Below are 23,789 nucleotides of genomic sequence, written 5' to 3' on the forward strand. Positions count from 1 at the left end.
ATTCCGAGAAAAATCAAGAATCACAAAAACATTCCGAATTTGAATTTATTATATAGACAGTTATCCTTCATAAGATATTTGCCTTTTCCTGGAAGCTATAATTTTCATTTGAACAACAATCTTGATTCAAGCTAGACTCTTGAGTAATACGGCGCCCCAATAAATAATTTGCATTTTTATTTGTTTATAAAATTGAGTAAAGTACTTGAGACAACATATAAACAAAAATTGATAAACAAATGCTGCATGTAGAATGAAAAATTCATACTTTTTGTAGCGGTAAATTAGTTAAGCTATCGCCTGGAATGGTTTAAGTGTGTCACTCACTAAGCAGCAATTTTTAAATATCGAATTGTTACCAAATATAAAACGTGTCTCAAGAACAGGGTCGGGCAACTTCTTTCAGTGTTAACCCAAAAGAACTTGTAGTAAAATTGATTTACCCCAAATAAGTGTAGGGGCGTCCGCAAGATTATATTTTGAGTGTGTATGTGTGGGGGAGGGGGGGGTGTTCTTGTAAATACTATTTACAAAAAATCAAATTATGTAAACTTAATCTTGCGTAAAAAATCTTCATCCTTACCCAAAAAATACAGTAAAGAGAGAAAATACCCTTTTTGGGGAGGGGGGCTACACCCCCCTCCAGCCTACCCCCTGCAGACGCCCCTGTAGTAGCATACTATTTATTTCATTTAGCACATTCAAATAGTACTCCCATTTCCCCAAAATATTCACTCTGTTCCCCTACCGTCTCCTCTTGAGGTCAGCTTCACTAACCGGTCACTTCTCAGTTTCCCTTGCTTGACTGCTCAATACAGTTTTGATTGTCTAAAGGATAAATCTTTGCAACATTAAGTTAGTTTGCAACGTTTCCAAAGGATGAATCAGAATAGCTTATTAATAAAAACGGACAAAAATTAATTTGTTGAAGAACACAAATGAAATCATGACTCAATTTTGAGAAAAATTATATTCTGGCTTGTTTTTGTGTCATATTTAATATGCTTCTTCGGGTGACATCCTTCTATTAATTTTGTATTTCGAACCTTTGTTCATCTCATAACTAAATCTATGTATGAACATAATATATGAGAATCTATTCACGTGTTTGATACTAATTCATATTCGACGTGAGTTGTATACAATCATGTAATGAGGAACGACGCCCAGAAATATATGTTGTATATAGTATAGTTATGCCTATCTCGTAGATAATAAGTATAATATGTAAATAGGCGTAGCAGGAGAAGCAAGCCACATCGTTTGTGTGAGCTCTTTTGTTCTGTATTTCTCCTTTCCCGGAAATTGTCTTCGAGAGGGATCCCGGGAGATAGATTTTTAAATATCCAGATCCCGAGAAATATATAAATACCGTTTGTAAATAACAAAGACTGCTAAATTTATGATTATTTTTATATACAGAGTGCAAAAGCATAATTTCCTCTTCTATAATGCGTGTGAATCAGTCTATAGAAGTAGTAGCGGCAAGATTCTAAAATTTTCTTCGAAACACAGTCAGTTGATATTACGCGTTGCAGTAGTAATGAAAATGTATTTGCTGTCAAAATAATTTTTGCAATAAAATCGTTTGAGTGAATATTTATCAATTTTACAATAATTAATATTTAGGTGTTGAGTTTTTATTGGAATAACTTTTATGTTAATCAATTAGTTACTTGAATTTGAAATATACAAAAAACGATTTTTATTTTCATAATTTAAAATTTAAAAAATTATTTGAACGCATATAATTCCACAAATAATAATGCCAGAGAACTATAATTACACAGTGGTCTATAAAAATCTGAACACTTGAGTTTTAAACTTCAACATGAACTAATTTATTAGTTAAGAATATAATTTCAACAAAATAATACTATAAATATATGCGTGTCTGAACTCTCTTAATCATTTATATAGCAGCGTTTAACGACAATGATGGCTTCTAGACAGGGACGGCGAGAGGCTTGGCACACGCTGCAGATGTAGTATATGTCTTGGTGTGCCAGTACTGGCTGACAGTGGCTTTGAGGGATTAGTAGTTTGGATGATAGACACTGCATATCTTCCCTTCGGCATACACATAAATATTGTAGTCGAGAGGCTTGCATCAGGGCTGTAGGGGGGCCACAGTTGTAAAAAAAAAAAATCAAAAGACTTTTACAACGGGGAAGATATGTTTCTTTCATTGCTGGTATCAAAAGTGGCCTCTCCACCCTCATATGGTTATTTTTGCCCACTTTTATGATAATTCTCTCGAGAGTCTGGTGTAAAACCCCAAGATATCTTGCATAGGCCTCGTGGACTTGAGCGGACTGGCTTGGGCTTATTTAACTTTTACGATTTCAGTTTGGCCTTTTTGAGAGATCCCTTCTTCCTCTTCAGCGTTTTAGATTTGCTGACGGGGTAGACGGTGGTTCTGGAGACACCCCACTGCTTTGGAGTGCACGAATGGAAATTAGTTGGTGACGTTTAATTGTTATTGATCGACATATCCGTGAGTTAGAGAGCTCAAATTTGTTTTTTTGTACCTATTTGTTTACGCTTTCATATAAAAAGGTCTGAATTTTTCAGTAATCATTCAACTAATTATTAATTATTGAATTAAGATTCAATTCAGATTTCAAAAGACCACCTGGTTGGTCCATTCAATCTGATGTTATGCAATAATTATAATACAGTGCAATTTGTTCAAATCAAGTCACTGCAACAGGATTTACTCAATAAACCACAACATTTTATATAATTATGCAAAATCAATAATTACTAATTGCTTAAGCATTTTTATTCCAGAATTATTAAATACAATCTGTTTTAAATAAAATTTACATATTTTGCTTCCTAAAGGTATCCCTCTAAAATCTGTCAATCTGAAGTTATTTAAACAGATACAAAAAAGGGAAAAGATCATCAGCTAATAAAAAACTCAATTTTGGTGTCAAGCAATCATTTAAAAAAAACTACAATTATTAAACAAAAATAAAACCAGAGGCTCTGAAATTTGATAATTTAGACTAGAAAAAGGCTGGTTGTTCTTCGCTATGCAGTGAGGAGTACAATCCCTGCCACTCACAAATAACCACCCTAATTGTAATTGCCCCTCAACACATGGCACCAAAGGACAATGGCTGCAAAACGTGGACTGTTTACCAATGTTAATTTTCTTAAAAATACATAAAGTTTTACTAATTATTTAATGATATTCTTGTTCAGTCATCCTAAGTGCATAAGCTAACTAAATAAACATTTTGTCATCTCGAAATCATGCGTGAGCTCAACGCCAAATGGCAATGCATCTCAGATATGCTAAATGATGAAATTGAGGTGGTGAGGATTATGGACATTGTAAAGTTCTCCAGGTGGCCAATATGAAGAATGATGGAGACAACTTTTTCAAGATAGCAGGAAGTGGAGGGCACAATTTCAAGAGGGACCCAGTTTGCTATTCAGCTTGGAGTGGAAGGTCAAGGAGTACCCAACCAAATCGAAGAATCGCCTGGCCAACTACTTTTCTGTGGCTGGTAGAACCATCAGGAAGAGTGTGAAGAGCGACATGGGATTATATTTATATACTAGGACCCCACACAACCTTCTGAGAGAGGTCATGAAGGCTAGGAACTTCCCGAGTCCATTGTATATATATCTTATCTTATAAAGCTTACATATGTAGATAATTATTTCCAGAGAATTTCACGTAGATGTAAAATATTTTAAAAATCCCGAGAAAACGGAATCCCGAGAATGAAATCGTTGTATTCACTCTTCCATCATTCTAAGAGGTTTGACTTATTACTATGAGTTGAAGGCTACAACAACGACTGCTAATGATTATTACATAATAGTCGCAAATATAGATGGCGTATACACAATACACACGAGCTCTACACATTTAAAATACAAAGAATAGTAAAGAAAACGAGAATTAGCTTGAAAGAATTTGAAGTAAAACAATTGGCAAAGTCAACAAATTTATTCTTTTTTCCTTGCAAAAAAAAAAAAAAAAAAGAAGGGAAAAAAAGATGAATTAAGAAATAAAACATATTTTAAAATTGCTGGCATTTAAAAAAAAATGTTTATATTCAGAAATAAAGAGGCAGGCAGAGAGATAAAATATATTATGTACATGAATGTATACACAGAGTAATTCAAATTATATTAATCGACAAATGAGTATTAAAATAATTGAACGTTTATTATATTATATTATCAGTTGATAAGAAAATTGCACATCTGTGTAGTAAATACTACTCTGATCAAAAAGAACCCGTTATTTTACTCCGAATTACATTTTCATTTTTTTCACTATGCTAATACACATGTCCACAACGTATGCTGATGATGAAAGCCATTTTCTTTTTTTAATTTATTTTTGACAGATAAAAAAGTTAAATATCTTTAAGGTTGCTTTGTCGTTTTCTATTATTGAAAAAATGGAAAGAAAAATCAATTTGCCAAAAAAATTTTAAACTTTTCAAAAAATTGATTATTTTTCAATATTTAACTTTTTTTTTAAATAAACACTTATGTCCTTTATTTTAAGTCATTGTAAGGGAACTTGAATCTTATGTAGCTCAAATTCTTAAAAATTGATTCAAATCTGTTTTGGAAAACTTCTATCTTCAAAATTTTTAGTATGCCTTTAAAATATTGTTACAAAATCCTACTTTTTGCTTTTGTAAAAATGGAATTTCTTAGAATAATCCTAATTTTTGCAACTTTTGATCAAAGCTTGCTGAATTAAATTTATTTACTTTCTTTTAAATCGTTTTTTTTTTATCTTTCTATTTCCCTTTTTTCAATATATAAATCAGCTGTTATTCTATGTTCACTACAGTAGGAGTTAACAATAATAAAAAATGACTTCACTAACATTGTTATATCTCCCCAACCAATTTTTCCACAGCTACATGTATTTTTTAAAGGTTAATAAGAACTAGAAATATATTATTTAATTCTAGTGGTGCAATCCATGTGTCAGTATAAGAACGTTTCAGCCGATTTAATATGTACTATATGATGTATAAAAGGCATGTTGGTCGTTTCTCATTTTCTTTTGTTCAAGATTGTTTTTGTGTGAACTCACAACATGTGTTTGTTCCATTATATTGTATAACTATATTATCCTAAAATATTAATTGGGCTAGAATTATCATATATAGTAAACTTGCGAAAGATTCATTGTCTTGAAAAGTGTAGATTGGAGGACTGTAACTAAGTTATTGTTGATATTGCTTGGGGCATTTTTTGTTTTTGCTCTTTGGATTGACGTTGTTATACCTTCCATCAAAGTCAGCTCATATTTGCCCTGAAATAATATTTAAAAAAAGTGTATTGAATATGATTTATTGTCCATACGATAGATGATAAAAATACAGTCAACCCTTTATTAAGAGGTCTGGTAAGGGAAACAAAAAAAGTGACTGCTTAATATACGCACCTCTTGTACCAGATATCTTGTTTTGTAAGTATTCTAAAGTTTATACCTGGATATGGCATCTTAGTATGGTAACATACTAAAACAGGGGCCGTTAGACCAGGTTTGACTGTATTCATAATTTAATTCCTCCTTTGGCACATACTTTGAAGTATCTTACAATCACTGTTGCAACTTATATAAATAATTTCATGAGGATATTTTTGCAGTTGTCATAAGCTCATCACTTGACCAGCATTGAAATTCTTATCCACCAAAATATACATGTCAAATTCCAGGGAGTTCAAAGTGTAGCCCTTTGGTTGAGGAAAAATTGATGAATAATTCCATATTTTTTCTGAGTGGAATAAAACTAAAGAAGTTAGGGTACTGCCGTTAAGGGAGTATAAAAAACACGTACCTTTAAGGCCCACACGAATTGGGAAGAAAATCGACGATGGGGAAGAACCAACTGTACATTTTTTTAAAAAGCTGATACTTATACAAGGTGCGTGGAAAAAATACGCCTCTTCAAAACCCAACAACTACAAGCTTATTTTATAATATTTATTGATAAAATAAAAATGAATATCTTCATTAGGATATAGAGCAGCTGTCTATTCAACGTAACCGCGGTCTGCGGCCAAAACCTGATCAATGCGGCTACGAAACCGAGAACAGGCATTTTGGATCTGTGCTGCTTCTATCTCACTGAATTTATCCTTGATGTGGGTGATGAGCGACTGCTTGGTATTATGGGAGAAGCAGTTGGTCATGTTCTCCACGTAGGACCAGACAAAGTAGTCCAATTGGTTCAAATCCGGTGATGAAGGGGGCCAAGAGGAGAAGGGTACGAACGCAAAAGCATTGCTTTTCAGCCATTCTTGCGTCCGCTTAGCTTTGTGGGCCGGAGCCGAGTCCTGCTGCCACATCCACGGCCTGTCTCGAAGATGTGTGGCAGCATGGCATGCCCCTCACTTGACACGATCCCAAAGACCATGGCAGTGGCTGGAAACTTGGTCTTCATGACCCTGGGGACGTCCCGGACAATCCTGGTGATCTTCTCCTCCTTCTTTTTCCTGTCACCAACGTCCATCGAGTTCGATGACTCCTCCAGCTGCTTCCTGAGACTTCTGACCGTTCTAACTGGCATTGACAGAAGGCCAGAGATGTCAGCATTGCTTAATTTCATGTGATCACTAAGCATAATCTGAATAGTAGTGCACCTACGATCTCTCTCATTGAACATAATGACTTTTCTTGGGACTTAAAATGATGCTATCGCTACAAGTGTTAAACAATAACAGAAAAAATTTTAACACCAAAAACAGACGGGTCAGACATCAGCTGATGGAGAATAGTCGTCTTTGAAATGTGGCAGATTTTGTCCATGCACCCTGTAATTAAGAGAAATGGCCAAATAAATTCTACAGAAGTGACAAAATATCATTTCACATTGTGAATGAAATGAAGAATTTAAAGTCATGGAGTTGACTCGATAATCCTTTCCTGAGAGAGTACATTAAATATGGATTGGGAAATGAGATTTCCTAATAAGACTCAACATCATCCCTTGAAGAAGTGCGAAGTTTTTTTAGTATATTGTTTTTGAATAGTTTCTATTTGTTTAAAAATGCAAATGTGATTTTGGGATAAAGGTTTTTTTTTTTAATTCAAGCAAATTGCAATCACGTGGAAAAGAAAGGCAAAAATACACAAAATTGCAGACACTCCACATCTGGACAATTTTGGAAGATAATGTAAATACTTCATCTTGTTGAAAGGAAATTGGGGTTACTGAAGAAAACTTCTCCTGTTAGTACTACATGGTGGTCCAGATAAATTAGGGAAATCTTTAAAGGCTTATAATGAAATCACTAGATGGGGTAACACCATTATTTTTTTTATTTTAAAACTACATTTAATGGCATTCCATTATTTTATTTATAATGAAATCTACTTCTCTTGATAACCTTGGCCACACAGTGCCGGAAGCCTTGACAGACCCGTGCAACCTCAAAGGAAGAGATCCGTTTTTCTGCAGAAGGGAACTACATCCCACAAAATATTTTTGATATGAATATAGCAAGACATTCAAAATATGATATCATTTGACCACACTAATTTATTGAATACATAAATTTAGATTAAAGAATTTCTGTTTTATTTATACATGAGCAGAAAAGCAATTAATTAGTTTTATAATTACCAAATTGCTTACTATTTTATATAAGCTTACATGAACAAAAACCCCATTGTCAGATGGCTTTTTTAAAAATTTAGAAAAAAATATATATATGGTTGGATTGTAGTAATAATTTAAAGTAAATATATGTGGTTATACGTGAGTAAGAAAAAAATACCTATTGAGAATATAATTTAAAAAAGTGCATTGTTGAGAACACATTATTTGACAATGGGGACACTTATTTGCTTTATCAAACCTTTAAGGTTTTGGGTCAATCCATAAACCTCAAATACCCATGACACAAAAAAATGCAAATAATTAATAACGCAACATTTTTTGATAACCATGTGCATATTAAATTAATAGCAATATCTACCATAACCGCATAGTTGAATGGTATTTTTCTATTATCATGTATTGTAAATAATTCCGAGTATCATAAAATATTGATATTTTATGCACTGCAATTATGTATAATATATGTACATACAAAATAATTATGATTATCGTGACAATCAAAATATATAGGTTTGGTATCTCTGTTTTAACAGCGTTGCTGTAAAATAAAAGATACATATTGTAGAACTTTATTAAAATGGTAATACTTAATTTTTATTAATTTATAAAAATAACCCATTCATAATTATCTCGTCAACACTTTATTTTTAATCCTTAAATAAGTATTTTTTAGGGTATCCCCAACATTAAAATGGATAATTTAGTAATACACAAGTTGTTTTTTCTTTTGCTCATAGTAATTGTTACAAACGATAACATACGGATTAGTCATCAAATTGAATACTTTTCCTCTTTTGTATTTTATACATTTTAATCCATAATCTAAAATGGGGATTGGATAAAATAATATTAAATTTTGTAAAAGGTTGAAGGATAGTTTAGATTAAAATAAATATAATTTTCTGAATTGAAAATTACATTTATTTGCTCCATTGAAATCTGAACACTTACTTATTCCATAATTAATGAATTTGAATGATTGTAATTAATTCATATTTAAACCACAAAAAAATTAATTATAAAGCACAACAAAACTAGTCTCTTCAGCTTATGTACAAGTGAAAAAAGGATATATTAATATATGGGGTGATTAACACCCCAGGGACAAAGGGAGGGTTAGTAATATTGTAATCACATATTCATATTTTTTGGAAGTTATTTGACAAAAATATTTATTCATAAATATTAAATTTCTATTGCGAGAGATAAAAAAAAAGGAAGGACAAATCAAGTACTAACTGAAACCTTATGTTGTCTTATTTTCTAGAAGACTAAGTTTTATTTTTCTAATATAAATTAATAAATACATATACATGTATTATATATGTAAAATATAAATGAATGTTAATGACACTATTAATTCATTAAATATTATTTGAGATATCCTCTTTTTTAATCACTTATATAATGTACTTATTTGTCTTATATTGCAAAAAAAAGTAATTAATAACTAGGGATTGAAAAAATGGGCAATCACATAAAAATAAAAAAGTCATTTTTTCTTAATTAACACAATCCGAGATGTGTATAAGTCATGAGACCATTTTCATTTGCATTTTTTGATAAGTTTAGTGACTAAAGTTAAAAATTACCATAATTAAATAAAAGCTTTGGTGCTCAGCTTTTATTTGATATACAGGGTGGAAACTTGAAATTGACTTATTTGGAAAGAAAATAAAAATTGGCCTCCCGTTCTTTAATTATACATTTAACAAAAACCTTAATGTATTTTTTTCTTATACATTCGGCTCCCAGATACCACACATATAGTGACAAGCCTCTTCCAAAAAGCTATTGAAGGTTGGGTATATGGCAGCCCTCTCCTCGTCGACAGAGGCTTTCATGGGTCAACGTTGTGGTGACGTATTCTAAAGGTCCTTCTCTCGATATGTGGCTAGAAAGAAAAGTCGAGAGGATTGACATCAGATGTTATTAGCTAAGAAGATCTGAGTAATTTTCGTAGTTTGAGTGGGGCTCCATCTAGTTAAAAAAAGACGTTGTCGTCCATAAAATTTGCATGGACCCAGGGGAGCTGGTTGGTCTTAAAAACGTCGATGTACATGGCTGCCGTGTGCCTGTAACTCTCCGGGAACCATATTAGATAGCGTCTTTGAGGGTATCCCCATTAATATTGGTTTTTTTTCCCCGGAGCCCTCCTTCCTCTATATGGACTTGTTGTGGTCTAGTCTCGTCTTAACATTGTAGATTGGTTTATAAGACATTCTCGTATACCTCTCCACCTCTGTTGGACAACACGCAGAAGACTTGATGCTCTAAGACTTGAATCCTACTGAGATTACCTTTATAATTCATATTTAAAAAAATTCAAAAAAGATGAGATGCATGAGCTATATGGCTAGGTATACAATTACAGACACTTATTATTTCCTTACCCAGAGTCCTAAAATCAAAATAATACATGTGTTTAATTTTAAAGTGTCCACCAAAGAACATAAACAAAGCAAGATATCAAAATGGAAAAAGAAAAGAGGTACATGTTGACGTTTTAGTCTGTGCTGGAAAGACTATTTCCGATTTTATGGAGGCCCAAAATGTCTGCAAAGCCATTTTATGTTGCGTCAGAAATCGATTGGCCAAAAGGGGAAACCTTAAGGACAAGCTTAAGAGTTGCAGACCAACTAATCTGCACTTTAACGAAGTAAGGAAGGCATTTGATAAGAAACTGGGTATAAAGTTCACCGATTAGTGCGAGAATAACCTGTGCACAGTTAGCAAAGTTATAAAAAGGCGTCTGAAAAGTCTCTCAAAATACTTGAGAGACCCTTCATTTCACAAAAACAGCAAACACTCATCAAAGAGCCTTGTCAGAGACTTCTAATTAACTGAAACGACAAGGGAAATCGGATAATTTGGTCTGATGGAAGATAAATTCACTGGGAACACTGTCTACAAAAAGCAAAAAGACGTGGTAGTTTGCTTTAATTCTACCAACAACTACATAAGGACTATTCCCAAGAATCAGAAATCTGTGTAAAAAAATTATTTGAGGTTTATAGTGTATTTATTCCCACGGATGATGTGCTTAAAAATCACCGTTTCTGATATAATTATTAAGAAGAGGTCCCATATGTAGCGTATACGTCATAATAGCTTGTGATTGAATTCAAAAGCCTCTTGCTCTTACAACAATTGATTCCAATGTTATGAAATTTTGAAGCAGATAAAAAGAAACCTGAAAAATAGTACTGGTTTAATTTGTCAAATCTTTTTCCAAGAGCTTTGAATTTGTATTTTATTGATCACTAGTAAGACATTCACCTAACAACATTACACGACACACCCTGTATATACTTTCATACATAAATATGTATATATTATACCTATGTAGTAAACCTCCGATAACTACAACACCTGTTGGTGAAAATGCTGAGTCATATCTACAAAAATTCTACAATACAAACACTCAATAAAAAAAAGGATAATTGGATTCAATCGATCAATTGAGCAGCATTACTCATGCTATTGAAAAAAGGTATTTTCATGTGATATTATTTTTTGCAAAAGCATGAATAATTGAGTCTTTAAAATCTTTTTTATTGTTATTGAAAAAAAAATAATAACCGAGCTGCATGTTTGTAACAAAGATTATTAACTTAATATATCAAGTCTCAGCTGTTCTAGATATGGCAGTGATTTATGGTGGACTCGCAGGAGAGAAGGGTACATTTAAGGATTTGTGAACATCCTTAAATTATATTAATATAGTGTACAATATTTCTATGACACAATTACTTTATAAGATAAAAAAATTTACATGTTTTTTAGTTATATTAAATTCAAGCTACATACACATTTAACAAAGTGAGGATCCAAAACTTGCAGTTTCATTTAACTACAACTAATTCCCGTTTATTTTTAACAATGAGATGTTATTACGACACCAATCATTACTTAAAAACAAAATAACAAGTTTTGTTTTTATCCCACGTCTCTAAGTGTAAAAATCTCGGGGCAACAACTAATTAAAAGTAACGTGTGTCTGTGCTGAGAAGGCTGCAAAGACCCTTGGCATCCCCATGCAGACTACCCAAAACATCAAAAAGTCAACTTAAACAGTATTCCCTCTCATATAGACATGAAGAATCAAAACTTCAGAAGCAACCAAATGGCTGACTTCTGACATGCCTACTTCTACATCAACCCTCTCAAATTAAGAGTTTAGCGTATCTTGGATAATAATGCCTGATGGACCTCCAATCCAAATTTGGATTTCCTCCAAGCTGCTATCATGACAAAGTGGTACGCATTCATCGTCAAGAGTTGTCAATCAGTTTGCCGGCGTGTCGAGGGTGGCATTGCCTGTAAATGAAGACATAATGAATTAACAATATAACTAAATATAATATTGAAATATGTCACATATTGGTTTTGAATTGTATTCACTTGATTCCATAGAAATCACGTCCTTTGGGATTAAATCTTGCTACTGCAATTTTTTGTCTAATTCTTTACATAATCAAAAATTCCGTCATCCGCAGCCACATACCTCTCAACTGTGTCAAAATAACTTTACGTTCTACGTTGACATATTGACTCAGTTTTTATCCACAGAGATCTTGTGGCTGTAGAATTTAGAGCCGGTAGATAGCACAGGTCTTTTTTCCAATGGCGCTCAACAATAGTAATCAAAAGGATTCAGGGTTGGAGGTAAAGAATGCCAAATTTCCTTTCACCCTAACCCTAATTTTCTTTTTATGTAAGATTGTTTGACGTTGGATGTGGGGCCCATCTTGAGTAAATACACTATTACTAACACTTATAGAAGCTGTTGAGAAGAGCAAAATCATTGGAGGCAACACACAATTTTTTCGACGCTATTTAATTTGCCCATTGACTTAGACTGAATCCTATTGGGACTTACTCACAATATCATGGCTGATATAGGATATTTTGACCATACAATACATGTAACGCTTGGAGGTATATCCCGTGGATTTCCTAGTAATGAATTGGGTCATCTTGGAATTTCCCACACAGACAACAGTAATTATTTTATGTATAAAATAAACAGTAAATAAAATGCAGGTACAATTTATTCAGTCCCTCATACCTTTTCAGACTTATTGACGTAAAATAATAACTAATGTAAATTATTGAAGCTCTTGTGTCAACAAAACATCTCGACATGATTTCTTGTAAATAAAGGAAATGATAAAGAAGTTATTTTTCCTTAAAAAATGTTATAGCAATATTGAGATTAATTCTACGGTTGTAAATTACATACAAATTTGAATTATTTTGTCTACCAACATTTGGCCTTGAGATATTCAATGGAATAACAGTTAGACTAATTCAAATTAGTAAAGTTGAAATTTAATAAAAGAATATAAGAGATAGTTTTAAAAAAGAAAACAGGATTCAAAGAAATTGATTCTGAAGAAAAACAAACAAACCAAAAATTTAATTAAAAAAAAATATATATATTTTATTTAAATAAAATTAAAACTGTCCTTAAAGGATCGTCCTTAAATGTAGTATATATTATACATTTTGAGAGTGATGCCTAATGGAAAGATGATCTGAAATTTATTTTCTAAAAAAATATGGAAGATCCGAAATTCCCCAAAGGAAGTTATTTTTCCAAAAATTTTGTGTTCCAAATCTGTAGCGTAGGAAAAAAGTAAAATTTACGCTTGGCTTGTCCTATATAAATTGTACTACACCGTCACTGTTCTGTACAATGTTGAAAGTTATCGAAATCCTCTTGAGCACATATTTTTTTAAAGTAAATGTTCGTAATCTGCAAGATATTCATTTTCTTAATAATTATAACTGTTCTTCAATATTTTGAAAATTCAAGCTTATTAGCCTGCATGAAGCAATTTAGCTCTGTAGGAAGATATATTGTAACTCATAGTTACTAACATACAGACTCGCGAAGATATCCCCAATTGTCATATCTCTCGAGATAATGAACTCCATGTTTCATTTGACATTATTACAACACCCAAGAACAGAAGCTCTTTAATTTCATTCATAGTAAAAAAATATTCATTATAAATATTTAATACAGGTTTGATCTTATCTAGTTGTATACAATTAATTCAAACCTGGAATAACATTGGTTCAAAATCACGGAGGAGTTCAACAATAAGAGCAAGATGAGACGATTAGAAGGACCAAAGAAGATTATAAATTTTCCAACAAAAGTTCGGGCAATGTGTTGTTCCTTTCTCACTTGATGCCAATGTAAATAAGCTGAACAGCAATCTCTAAGCATCAGTATGACATGTATTCAATACAATAAATCTAGCTGGAACCAGATTTTAGGGGGTTGTGTAGTCTCCCTCCAATTTATTGTGAAAAGGAAGGAGCAGCTCAATGCAGATGCTTAGATCAAACTTCTGAATAAGAATGTGCCAAAGAAAAGTTCGTGGACAACTTTATTTTCACTCAGGATGGAGATCCATGGCATCACATTGCTGAGACCCAGGTCATCCTGAGAGACAACTTTCCTGACTTATGAGACCTCAACATCGGTCCACCTTCCTTTCCAGACACAAACCCCTTGGACTACTGTATCCAGGTGTGGATCGATGAAAGAGTCTGTGCTACTCCTCACATAAGTGCCCAGTCTCTATAGGCACCCATCAAGAAGGAGTGGACCAAGTTCGAGTCTGAATACATAGTTAAGGTCTGGAAATGATTTAAGCCTCGTATTTAGGAAATTATTAGAGCTTAGGGCTCACATATTGTATAAAAGTTTTAAGTTAGAAAAGTAACAAATAGTTGAATACCAGTAATAAATAATAATTGGAATTACAATGTCAACATTATTTTCCGGATGCCGATTCCAGAAAAAAACAGTGGATTCTCTAATTTCAAAATCCGATTCTGATTAATCTTCCTATCACTATTAAAGATTTTGTTTTTATGGGTTTTTTTATTAATTTTTCCAATTTTCATCCAATATTTTTACAATGAAGGAAATTGTTGAAGAAAAAATCGTCAAACCAGCTTAAGAAAGTAATCAAAATGCCTTTACATATCTCATGAGTCCGTTCGGACTGAATTCGGACTTAAAATTTTGGAGAAGAGACGCATTGCTCCATGGCTTCTTCCAAAAGAAGTGTATTTTCTGCAGAACAGTACCGTGAGCAAGTATCTTTGGAAATGCTTGATCGTGCAATTCCGACAAAACGTTCATGGAACACATCATAGCTGGTGATGAGGCGTGGGTCTACGAGGGTGACATAAATTTAAATCCCTTTAGCGTGGGCAAATTAAACTAACTGGTAGTTTTTCAACAAGAAAAATGAAATATATTTCAAAACTTCCACCAAGGTTAAGGAACCATAACACAAAAAAAACAAAAAAAACAGCTCTGCCCCTTTCTCCTCCATGTAAATGCATGTGAATTGACCTGAACGACTGTTTTGTATTTTATTTTATTAGTCGAAAAACTACAGATAAGTATCAAATACTTATAGTAATTTTAGACCAGAACCCATAAGAAAATATTGGTATCCTTACAACACTTGTATATTCATAATTCAATATGTGCATCAAATCTATTTGAAAGAGAATTGTCGAAGGATTTATGTGTTTGTATGTTTATGCTTTTGAGAACATTTGCTATCATGATTACAGTGCATCTTAATTGGCATTAATAAATCATTTTTTAATACAATATATTAGTATAAATATGTTATGCTATGTTTTGTCAGTTGATAATATACATATTGTGCATATAGCATATAAATATATTACTGGCCGGATGTTGACATTTGAAATTTATACTTGGAAATACATTTTTATTATTTTATGCATCTTCATATAAGTAAAAAAATTAATTATCTTGAAATAGAAAAATATATATATATTATGTAGAATAAGAGGGTTCATGACCTAGTTTTTATGTAGGAGTTTCTTTACTTATTTTGTCTTTGGTTTGAATTCATTTTATTAGTCTGTTTATATCGTTGTAGGTTATGGAATGTAACACGGTCAAACAGATCAGTCTGATATTTAGGAAGTAGACGCATAAAATATCCAACCTTGTCCCTATGACTTTTTTGGGTCCTCCATGTTCATTAAAAGGCTAATTTTGACCTCATAGATGGACAGAAAAAAATACCTTATTTTTCTTTGTTGTTTCTATATATCTCCACCTTCTCTTCTGACTCTGTCTATTTTCTACATCCCTCTCTCTCTCTCTTCTTCTACCTTCACTCTTTGTTTTTATTCCTCTCCATTAAGCCATGCAACGCGGGGACGCATTGTTAGTATGTCATATAAAATACTTTTTATTCTTTGTACCAATGATTACGAAACGGAGCTCTGTGGAAAATGGAAGTGCATCGTCTAGGTCTCTGTAAGGCTATCAAAGCAATAAAGAAATGACTTTGGTAAAAAAATCTCTTAAAAAAACATCTAAAATTCCCAACAAATTGTATTTCTAAAAAGAAATATTGTACCAGGGGGCCATTGAATTCTGAACCCCTACAAGTTATATAATTCATAAAGGTGGAAGGATTGAAATGAATTCCTAAATTGATATATTAAAGGATAAGCAATTAGTTACAAAACAAAAGAAACCTGAGCTTTTTAGCTTACGTACAAGTTGCGAATATGAAATTTGAACGTGATTGAAGACTTTTCAATTTCCCACTCAAAAGCAGTTGGGTGTCTCCAGGACCACCATCTACGCCGTCAGCATGCAAAAACCTTCGAGAGGAAAAAAGGTTCTGTCAAAAACGCCAAACTGGACCCAGAGGAGTTAAAGAAAATAGCCCAGGCCAATTTTTTCAAGTCCATGAGTGCACATACGAGAGATATCGGTGTTTCACACCAACCCGTCCAGAAAGCTATAAAAAGAGGGTGGAAAGAGCCTTGTGAGGATGGAGAGGTCACTTTTATCTCGAATAGTGAAAGAAACCCATTTCCTCCGTTGTAAAACTATTATGAATGAGTTTTAATGGAGTCTATTGAGTTCTTTTTTGATACTTTTGGCCTTCCTACATTCCTGACGCTAACCCACTTAACTACACCTTTTGAATGCATGTCCAACATCCAAGCACAGAGGCATTAATGATTAAGAGAGGATAGACACACTTCTATTTATATTATTAATAATTAAAATGGTCTTCAATTTTTTTTCAGTCCTGTGAATGTTTTCTCTAATAAACAATTATCCAATCATACAGCAAGATTTATTCATTTAGGCTTCATAATATGTTTCTGGAGAGGGAGAAAGTAAATCCAGGATTAAATTTTAAAGTGTTCAGATTTTAATGAACCACTCGGTAAAAAATATTATAGACTAAAATATTCGGCCAAAAATAGATGATCTCTTAAAACCCTGAGGCATTCTACAGTTATAAAAAGTTTGGGAATCACTCTGCTAGCTTGTGACTTAGCCCACAAAAATTTTGTACCCTAGAAAAAGACTGATGCCTGACCAAACAGCTTTAACCTTTTCTTGTTGTCAACCCTATTGAAAAAGTATGATGCAGTCCTGGCCCTAGTAATATTTGGAGTGACCTTTCTTAGATAAAGGGCAGATGACGGGAATAAATTAGCATAGGCGAAGGAGCCATGGTGGTAATAAGATAATAAAAGAATTATAAGGCAATATTTGAAAATTTCCCATTTTGAAATTCACCTCCAGCGACCCTAACAGCCTCATAAATCTTTACTCTTCTTATCAGGGTTTAGGTATATTTTCCTAATTCAGTATATCGTCTAATTCAGATTTGGGTTTTTTCTCAATTCTGTTTATCTTATTGCTGACCTTTAAAGCGTCAAAAATGAGCCAATATGGCATTGTTGAGATCGATAATTGTTTAAGGTTTTGAATGCAATTCACTTCCGAGTACTTTTGACATAAAATCAAATATAAACTGATGTACCAATCATGTTAATGCTGAATCAAAGTGTTATAAATTAAAATAGAGTGGTAATACATCAAAAACGTAACTGCTCTCAAAAATAGCGAAGATTCTGTAGAATATAAACTTCCTCTAAATACATTTAAATTGTCCCTCCATCCTCGACTAAGAATATGTCAACTATATTTATATGTATATGTGAAGGAAAATATGTTTCAGAAGACCTACCCTTCAACTAAAGCCTGACACCAAAAATGACGAATCTTATTTTCATCCTATGTCTTTAAGTGTAAAAATGTCCGAGTGACAACAAAATAGAAACACGTATACACGCATATACCAGTGCCATAAAGGCTGAAGTCGCCTTTGACATCTCCATCCAGACTCCTAACTACATCAAGAAGTACATTAAGGTGATGTACCTCCCATTTAGCCAAGAAGAACCAAAACTTATGCAGCAATAAATTGACTGACTTCTGGCCTGTCTTCATGTGGCCCTCTTCGAGCTCTGGTCTTAACTCTATGAACATTGCATTTTTGGATGACTTGGGGAAGAATGTGTGCTACACCTTTCATTCAAATTTGGATAACCTCGGAGGTGCCATCATGTGAGCGTTGTACCCCACGATCGCAGTATTCATCGTCAAGAGCTAGCAATCTGTAAGCTGGCGTGTTGGGCTGTTTTTGCATTTGAAGAAGGACATATCGAATAGAAAAAAAATATTAATTCAGCATATTACAAATTTAGTCATGCAACTGCAAGTTTTATATCCCTACACTGTACACCATTGAAATGTACACTTTTATTCATGGAAGGGACGAGTACACAGTTATTCACTCTCCGTCGTAAATGGACCCTCCGATACTATTGTCCATGGAAGGGATAATTTTGTGGAAAAAAGCTTCAAAATTGGTTCAAGAGTGTACCTTCCCCTCTATGTGGTCCCTGTTGATCATTCCATGACACATTTATTTCCTATATACGTAGTATGAAGTATAAAATATGACTGATGATAACATTATCTCCTACCTATAACAAGATTCCAATTTTTTAAGTATTGATGAGTCATCCCTCCCTGCTTTTTTAACAATTAAACATTCCAACTCTTGAATACATGGATTTTTTTTTTTTTTTTTGCCAGAAGCAATGAATATAATGTATATTACTTTTTTTTATATTTATGTTAAGTTCAAATCATGTTTTTTTTCTTCATTGCTTCCAAATATAAATGATATAACAGCAACTTATTTCTTTAAATGCTATTAGTTTACCTAAGTACATACATATACATTAGACTGACCCGTTTTTGAGTTAATAATATTTCCCCCTTGCACAATGACATTTTTTAAGATGATAATCCAAAAAATCCCTTTTGTAAAGTTTGAAGCTTTTTTGGCTATTTTTATCATGGAATGGGGCAATTGAATGGACAAAAAAATGGATTTTTTTGTCATTTTGCACATTTTCAAATAATTTGTCAAAAGTTTTACTCTTGTATTCTTTTAGTATTCAATAACTTATTAGTAATAAGGATTGAGGACTTTGTTTTTATACTTAAAGGAGTATTATGTGTCCTCAATTATTTACGATATTCCTGTTTTATCATCAAAGTTCATTTTTCTTTTTTTTGTTTCAATTTGACCTGGAAATTTCTACTATCACATTAACACATTTTGTTACGTTATGTTCCATAAAACAGGGAGACCAAAAATATTTGAATTACCCTTTAAATTATTAATTACAATTTTAAAATATTTTTGAACCATATACTAAAAACTAATAAAAATATGTATAAGGATTGATGACTTGTTTTTATACTTATATTATGTGTCTTCAATTATTTACGATATTCCTGTTTTATCATCAAAGTTCATTTTTCCTTTTTTTGTTTATTTGACCTGGAAATTTCTACTATCACATTAACACATTTTGACTCTATGTTCCATAAAACAGGGAGACCACAAATATACAATTATTTACTTACAAAATCATCCATATTGCCAGAATAGCGGATTTTCTGCTAGATCTAGCTAATTTTTTACTTGTGTAAATATAAAAAAAAGATCATAGGGTCAATTTTCTGCGTGTAAATTCAATAAATGTGTGGCAATAACATAAAAGATAGCTGGGATTATTTTTTTTTTTTGATAAAACAGGGGAAAACGCATTATAAGTTTTTTAGTTCAACGAAAGACCGAAGAGGATCTTTTACCCCCGAAAAGCTGTCCAACAAGTTATTGATAAAATAGATATTTGTTTCAATTTTTACATGACCATATTATATACATGTTGAGTCAATTTGATCGTGCGGTATTTGAACTATAAATCAAGTTTTGATATCATCAATATAAATCATTTTCAGTTGATGATGCTAATTCTTAGCCAACTAATCCCTTTCTTACTTTCGTTATTCCTCCAACGTGAAGTCTTTTAACACTCTTTTTTTTTTAAATATTTTCACGTCATAACTTTTCATTATCTTTTATGATCATTGTTACTAAATAATCAATTTTTGTCAGGTTGAGTTGATTTTAAAAACTGCGACTCCTATGGACTTTATGAATTATTTAAATTAATATAAATTATAGTACTCATAAGAAAAAGTATCCCAGCTTTCCTTTATGTTATCACAACAAATATGCACTTTTTTTTAAATCCTGTCGTCACACTTGCATTATCAAGAACAGAGAAATAAGAATAATTCTTTCTTTTTTAGACAGTCTCACGTATTTTACAAAACTGTCTAGTAACAATTGATTTTTGCTCTGATCAGTCTCAATTATCCCGCTGATTTTTTGAAAAATGATATATTTAGGAGTCCTAAAAAATTTAAACCCCTCCAAACTAACTGATGTTTAAACCACTTTGAAAAGGATACCATATATAGCCGATTTGGCTTAAAACTACTTGGCACACTGAGCATCACTCTATTTGGAAAGGTACAATATACTTGAGCAATGCTAATTTTGACCACAAAATCACAACTATCACTTTAACCGGGGGTGAATTTTGCTATGTTATATTTGATAAAATTGGAACACTGCAAATCTTTGAGCCCATCTTTGAAAGCCTTTTAATCTATTAATAACAAAGAAGCTGTATTTTTTACTTATAAACCAAAAAATATATTAAAAATACAATTTTTAACTCCTCAATTCATTCTGTTTTGGAAGGTAAAAGAGGGGGAAATGGCCCAGTTTGACTCAAAAATCCTATTCCTTTCCTTAAATATACATTTATAAAGTTTTTAGATTTCCTTTCAGCTCTATTTAAGTCCATGATTATAATAGAGGGTCCATAGTGTTAAGACATTTTTTGTTCAAGTTATATATCGAGTCATTAATTGGGATATGAAGTAAAGTCGTAAGTCTTCAAAATAAAAGGCTCAAGTCTATTTGCAAGTGATCACTTCTGATATATTGTTTATCGGTATAAAATTATTACAGACCTTTTTTTCTAATAATTTAATATGCGACGTCAAAATCCCCATTTTTCTAATTAAAACCGATTTTACCACGTACATAATTAGCAGAGAAGGTATTTTGGTAGAGGGGAATATTAACCCAAAAACTGGACTGCCTAATACATATAATATAGGGATCTGTAATGTTGGACACGTATGAAATGAACCTGTTCAAAGAAGGAAAAAAAATGAAATCTAATACGCATTTGTCTAACAGATGTATACTGTATACAGATATATGTAGACCAAATCAAAAACTGGATTCTAGCAATAATAATAAAAAGAACGATAATACATTCTGTGAGTGTAGTTTTTTCAAACATCTTCAACACATACTTTTTCTTTTAATGCAACTAAAAAACTATTTTATTTGGAAGAACTCCAAAAAAAATAATTGTGTGCATCATTTATTTATAAAATGTTACGAAATCTAATCATTTGTGAAATGAGTTAAGGCAAAACAGACTTAGTGTCTATCAAACGATTGTATAGAAATATAAAGGATTTTTTTTCTTCAAATAGAATCATTGGTATATACTATTTATGTAGGAGACAAAGAAACTAGTATGATCGAGAGATTCAGTAATAAATATTTGTTTTTGCAAAAAAGAGGTAATTTTATCAATAAAAGTGTATACACTTAAAGTTGGACCGACCAAAGCTTATATAACAAAGTGCCAAAACGCGCCTGTTAGAGCTTGCAGAGATTTATTTAGTTACAAAGAAACTTTTTCTGCGAGATGTCACTTTTGAAAATATCACAGATTGAAGTGACTCAAAGGTTCGGGATGACAAACACATGTATCCATATTATTTCACCCGTTCACACACCCTCAATCAAAAAATTATGTGGGATGGGACTTTTATAGAGTACGAGGAATCAAAATTTAATGTTTTTCTTCAAAAAAAATTGTGGGAAGTTTTATATGGTACCCTAACGATCTGCCCAAGGGCATAATTCAAAGCATGGAAACGTGCATGTGAGAGCTTGACTAAAAGAAAACTTTTCTCCCGCAAGATGTCACTTTTAAGATGTACTTTATGACTTTATATTTATTCCTCGTGATGTATGTAAAATTTTAATTAGTTATATGGGTAAATTCATGGAGGTTGTAATGTTAGTTATAAAATAATTTATAGTATCTTCAGCTTAGTCCCGTAATCAGAACTATATCAGAGGGGTCACAGTTATTACTCCTTACGGGTTATTTATTATTAATTATCTTTTTCATCTTCAAAACTGCATAATAAATATTGGCAAATAAATGAATGACAATAAATTTTTATTGTTATTATACCCCTTAGTAGCCTCAACTTTTGGGAGAGCACATTAAAAAGTAAATTATTATTATGTACAAAAAGTTAAACTCCTCCCTTCCCCCTAAAAGAGCACTGATCCGGCAAGTATCCCATTTTTTATAAATGAAAAAATGATCACTCAATTTCCCACTAAGCTGAATGGGTAACGACTCGAGGCACGATCATCCTATACATCTGGTGTTTTTGGAGAAAATGGTTTATTTATAAGACTCAAAGATAAATGGGGTTATCGATATAATGTGTTCCCAAACAACCTATAGTTTGTGATCGAAGCATCCTTCAGATTTGGGGATCCCCCCCCCCTCCACACGTTATCAAAATAAAATGCAAATCATTGTAATAGTTACAACATATTATATATATTTTTTAAATACTTCAACACCGGAAGAATCAATGTACAAAGCAAACTTAAACAATAGGTAATTAAGGCACCAATGTGTGTACATATATAGAAGCACAAAAGTAAATGGAGGCCATTTTTGTAAGGAAATGTGTATGTATCAAGATGTGTATAATTAAAGTCCATGGTATTAGATTCTATTAAGATATTATTTCAAATTTCATTCACTAGATCATTAAAAGTATTTTAGAAAGAATCTTCATTGTTCTTTATCAAGTACTTGATATGATGAAACCTTGATATATATATATATATACATTATCAATATTCTTGATAAAAGAAATAACATTAATAACATCAAATAGGCCCTTTTTTAAATTCATGTGTTTATATATATTAAATGTAATCTAAAAGGAGTTGTTAAGGAGTTTTGCCCCACCCAATTAGATACATACATATATGTACAAGAATGTGCCTACTTACTATATCCATGGAAGGAATCTTTCTTATTGTAAGTTGATGTTAGTATCCACTATCCATATACTCTGATTACACCTATCTATTAAATATTATTCAATTACTAATTCACAAAACATATGTTGTTTTTTCTTGTAACAAGAAAGATGGAATACAGATAATGCTGGCTCGGTGTAAAAAAAACTGAAAGGATAGCAGTCTATATTACTATAACAAGGTTAGACGACAAAAAAATGGCTGAGCAACTAGTTCTATAATAATGATAGCTTCTAAATTACATTTTTACTTTCAAAATTTATGTACTGTTAGTAACCAAGAGTCGCAATGACGTCACCTTAAATAGAAAGAGAGAGATTTATTTAATAAATCTGTTGTACTTTCTAACTTTTTTTTTTGCCTTACATTGATCTAGTAACATTGTATTATAGAACTGGAGTGTATTTAGTTTTTTTTTTTGTTGTTGTTGGTTCTAGATTCGGTCCTTATCGGTCTTTAATTGGTAATTACAACAGCTTAAATGACGTAGTTTACTAACCACGTCACAAAAGGTGTATTCAAAATTTATAATTTATACGTCCTACCTAAAGGATTTAAGGGAAAGAGCGGACAAAAAAAATCTATAACAACAACAAAAATATAAAGGAAAGAAATGAGGTCAAATCATCTACAGCATTTGCACCGACGGATGTATAGTTGTTATTCTCTTATGATTCATGAT

At 32.1% G+C, this 23,789-nt stretch overlaps 1 long non-coding RNA gene across 1 annotated transcript; it reads right to left on the minus strand.

The window, feature by feature from the left end:
* Positions 1-4,113: 4,113 nt before the first annotated feature.
* On the minus strand, positions 4,114-23,320 carry LOC121113947 (uncharacterized). The gene is made up of 4 exons (XR_005863169.2): positions 23,078-23,320; positions 5,835-6,810; positions 5,438-5,771; positions 4,114-5,305 (listed from the first exon to the last, which is right to left on the minus strand). It is a non-coding gene; the product is annotated as an uncharacterized lncRNA (long non-coding RNA).
* Between the last annotated feature and the right edge of the window lie 469 nt (positions 23,321-23,789).

Source organism: Lepeophtheirus salmonis, chromosome 3 (genome assembly GCF_016086655.4).
Source record: "Lepeophtheirus salmonis chromosome 3, UVic_Lsal_1.4, whole genome shotgun sequence".
Lineage (NCBI taxonomy): Eukaryota > Metazoa > Arthropoda > Copepoda > Siphonostomatoida > Caligidae > Lepeophtheirus > Lepeophtheirus salmonis.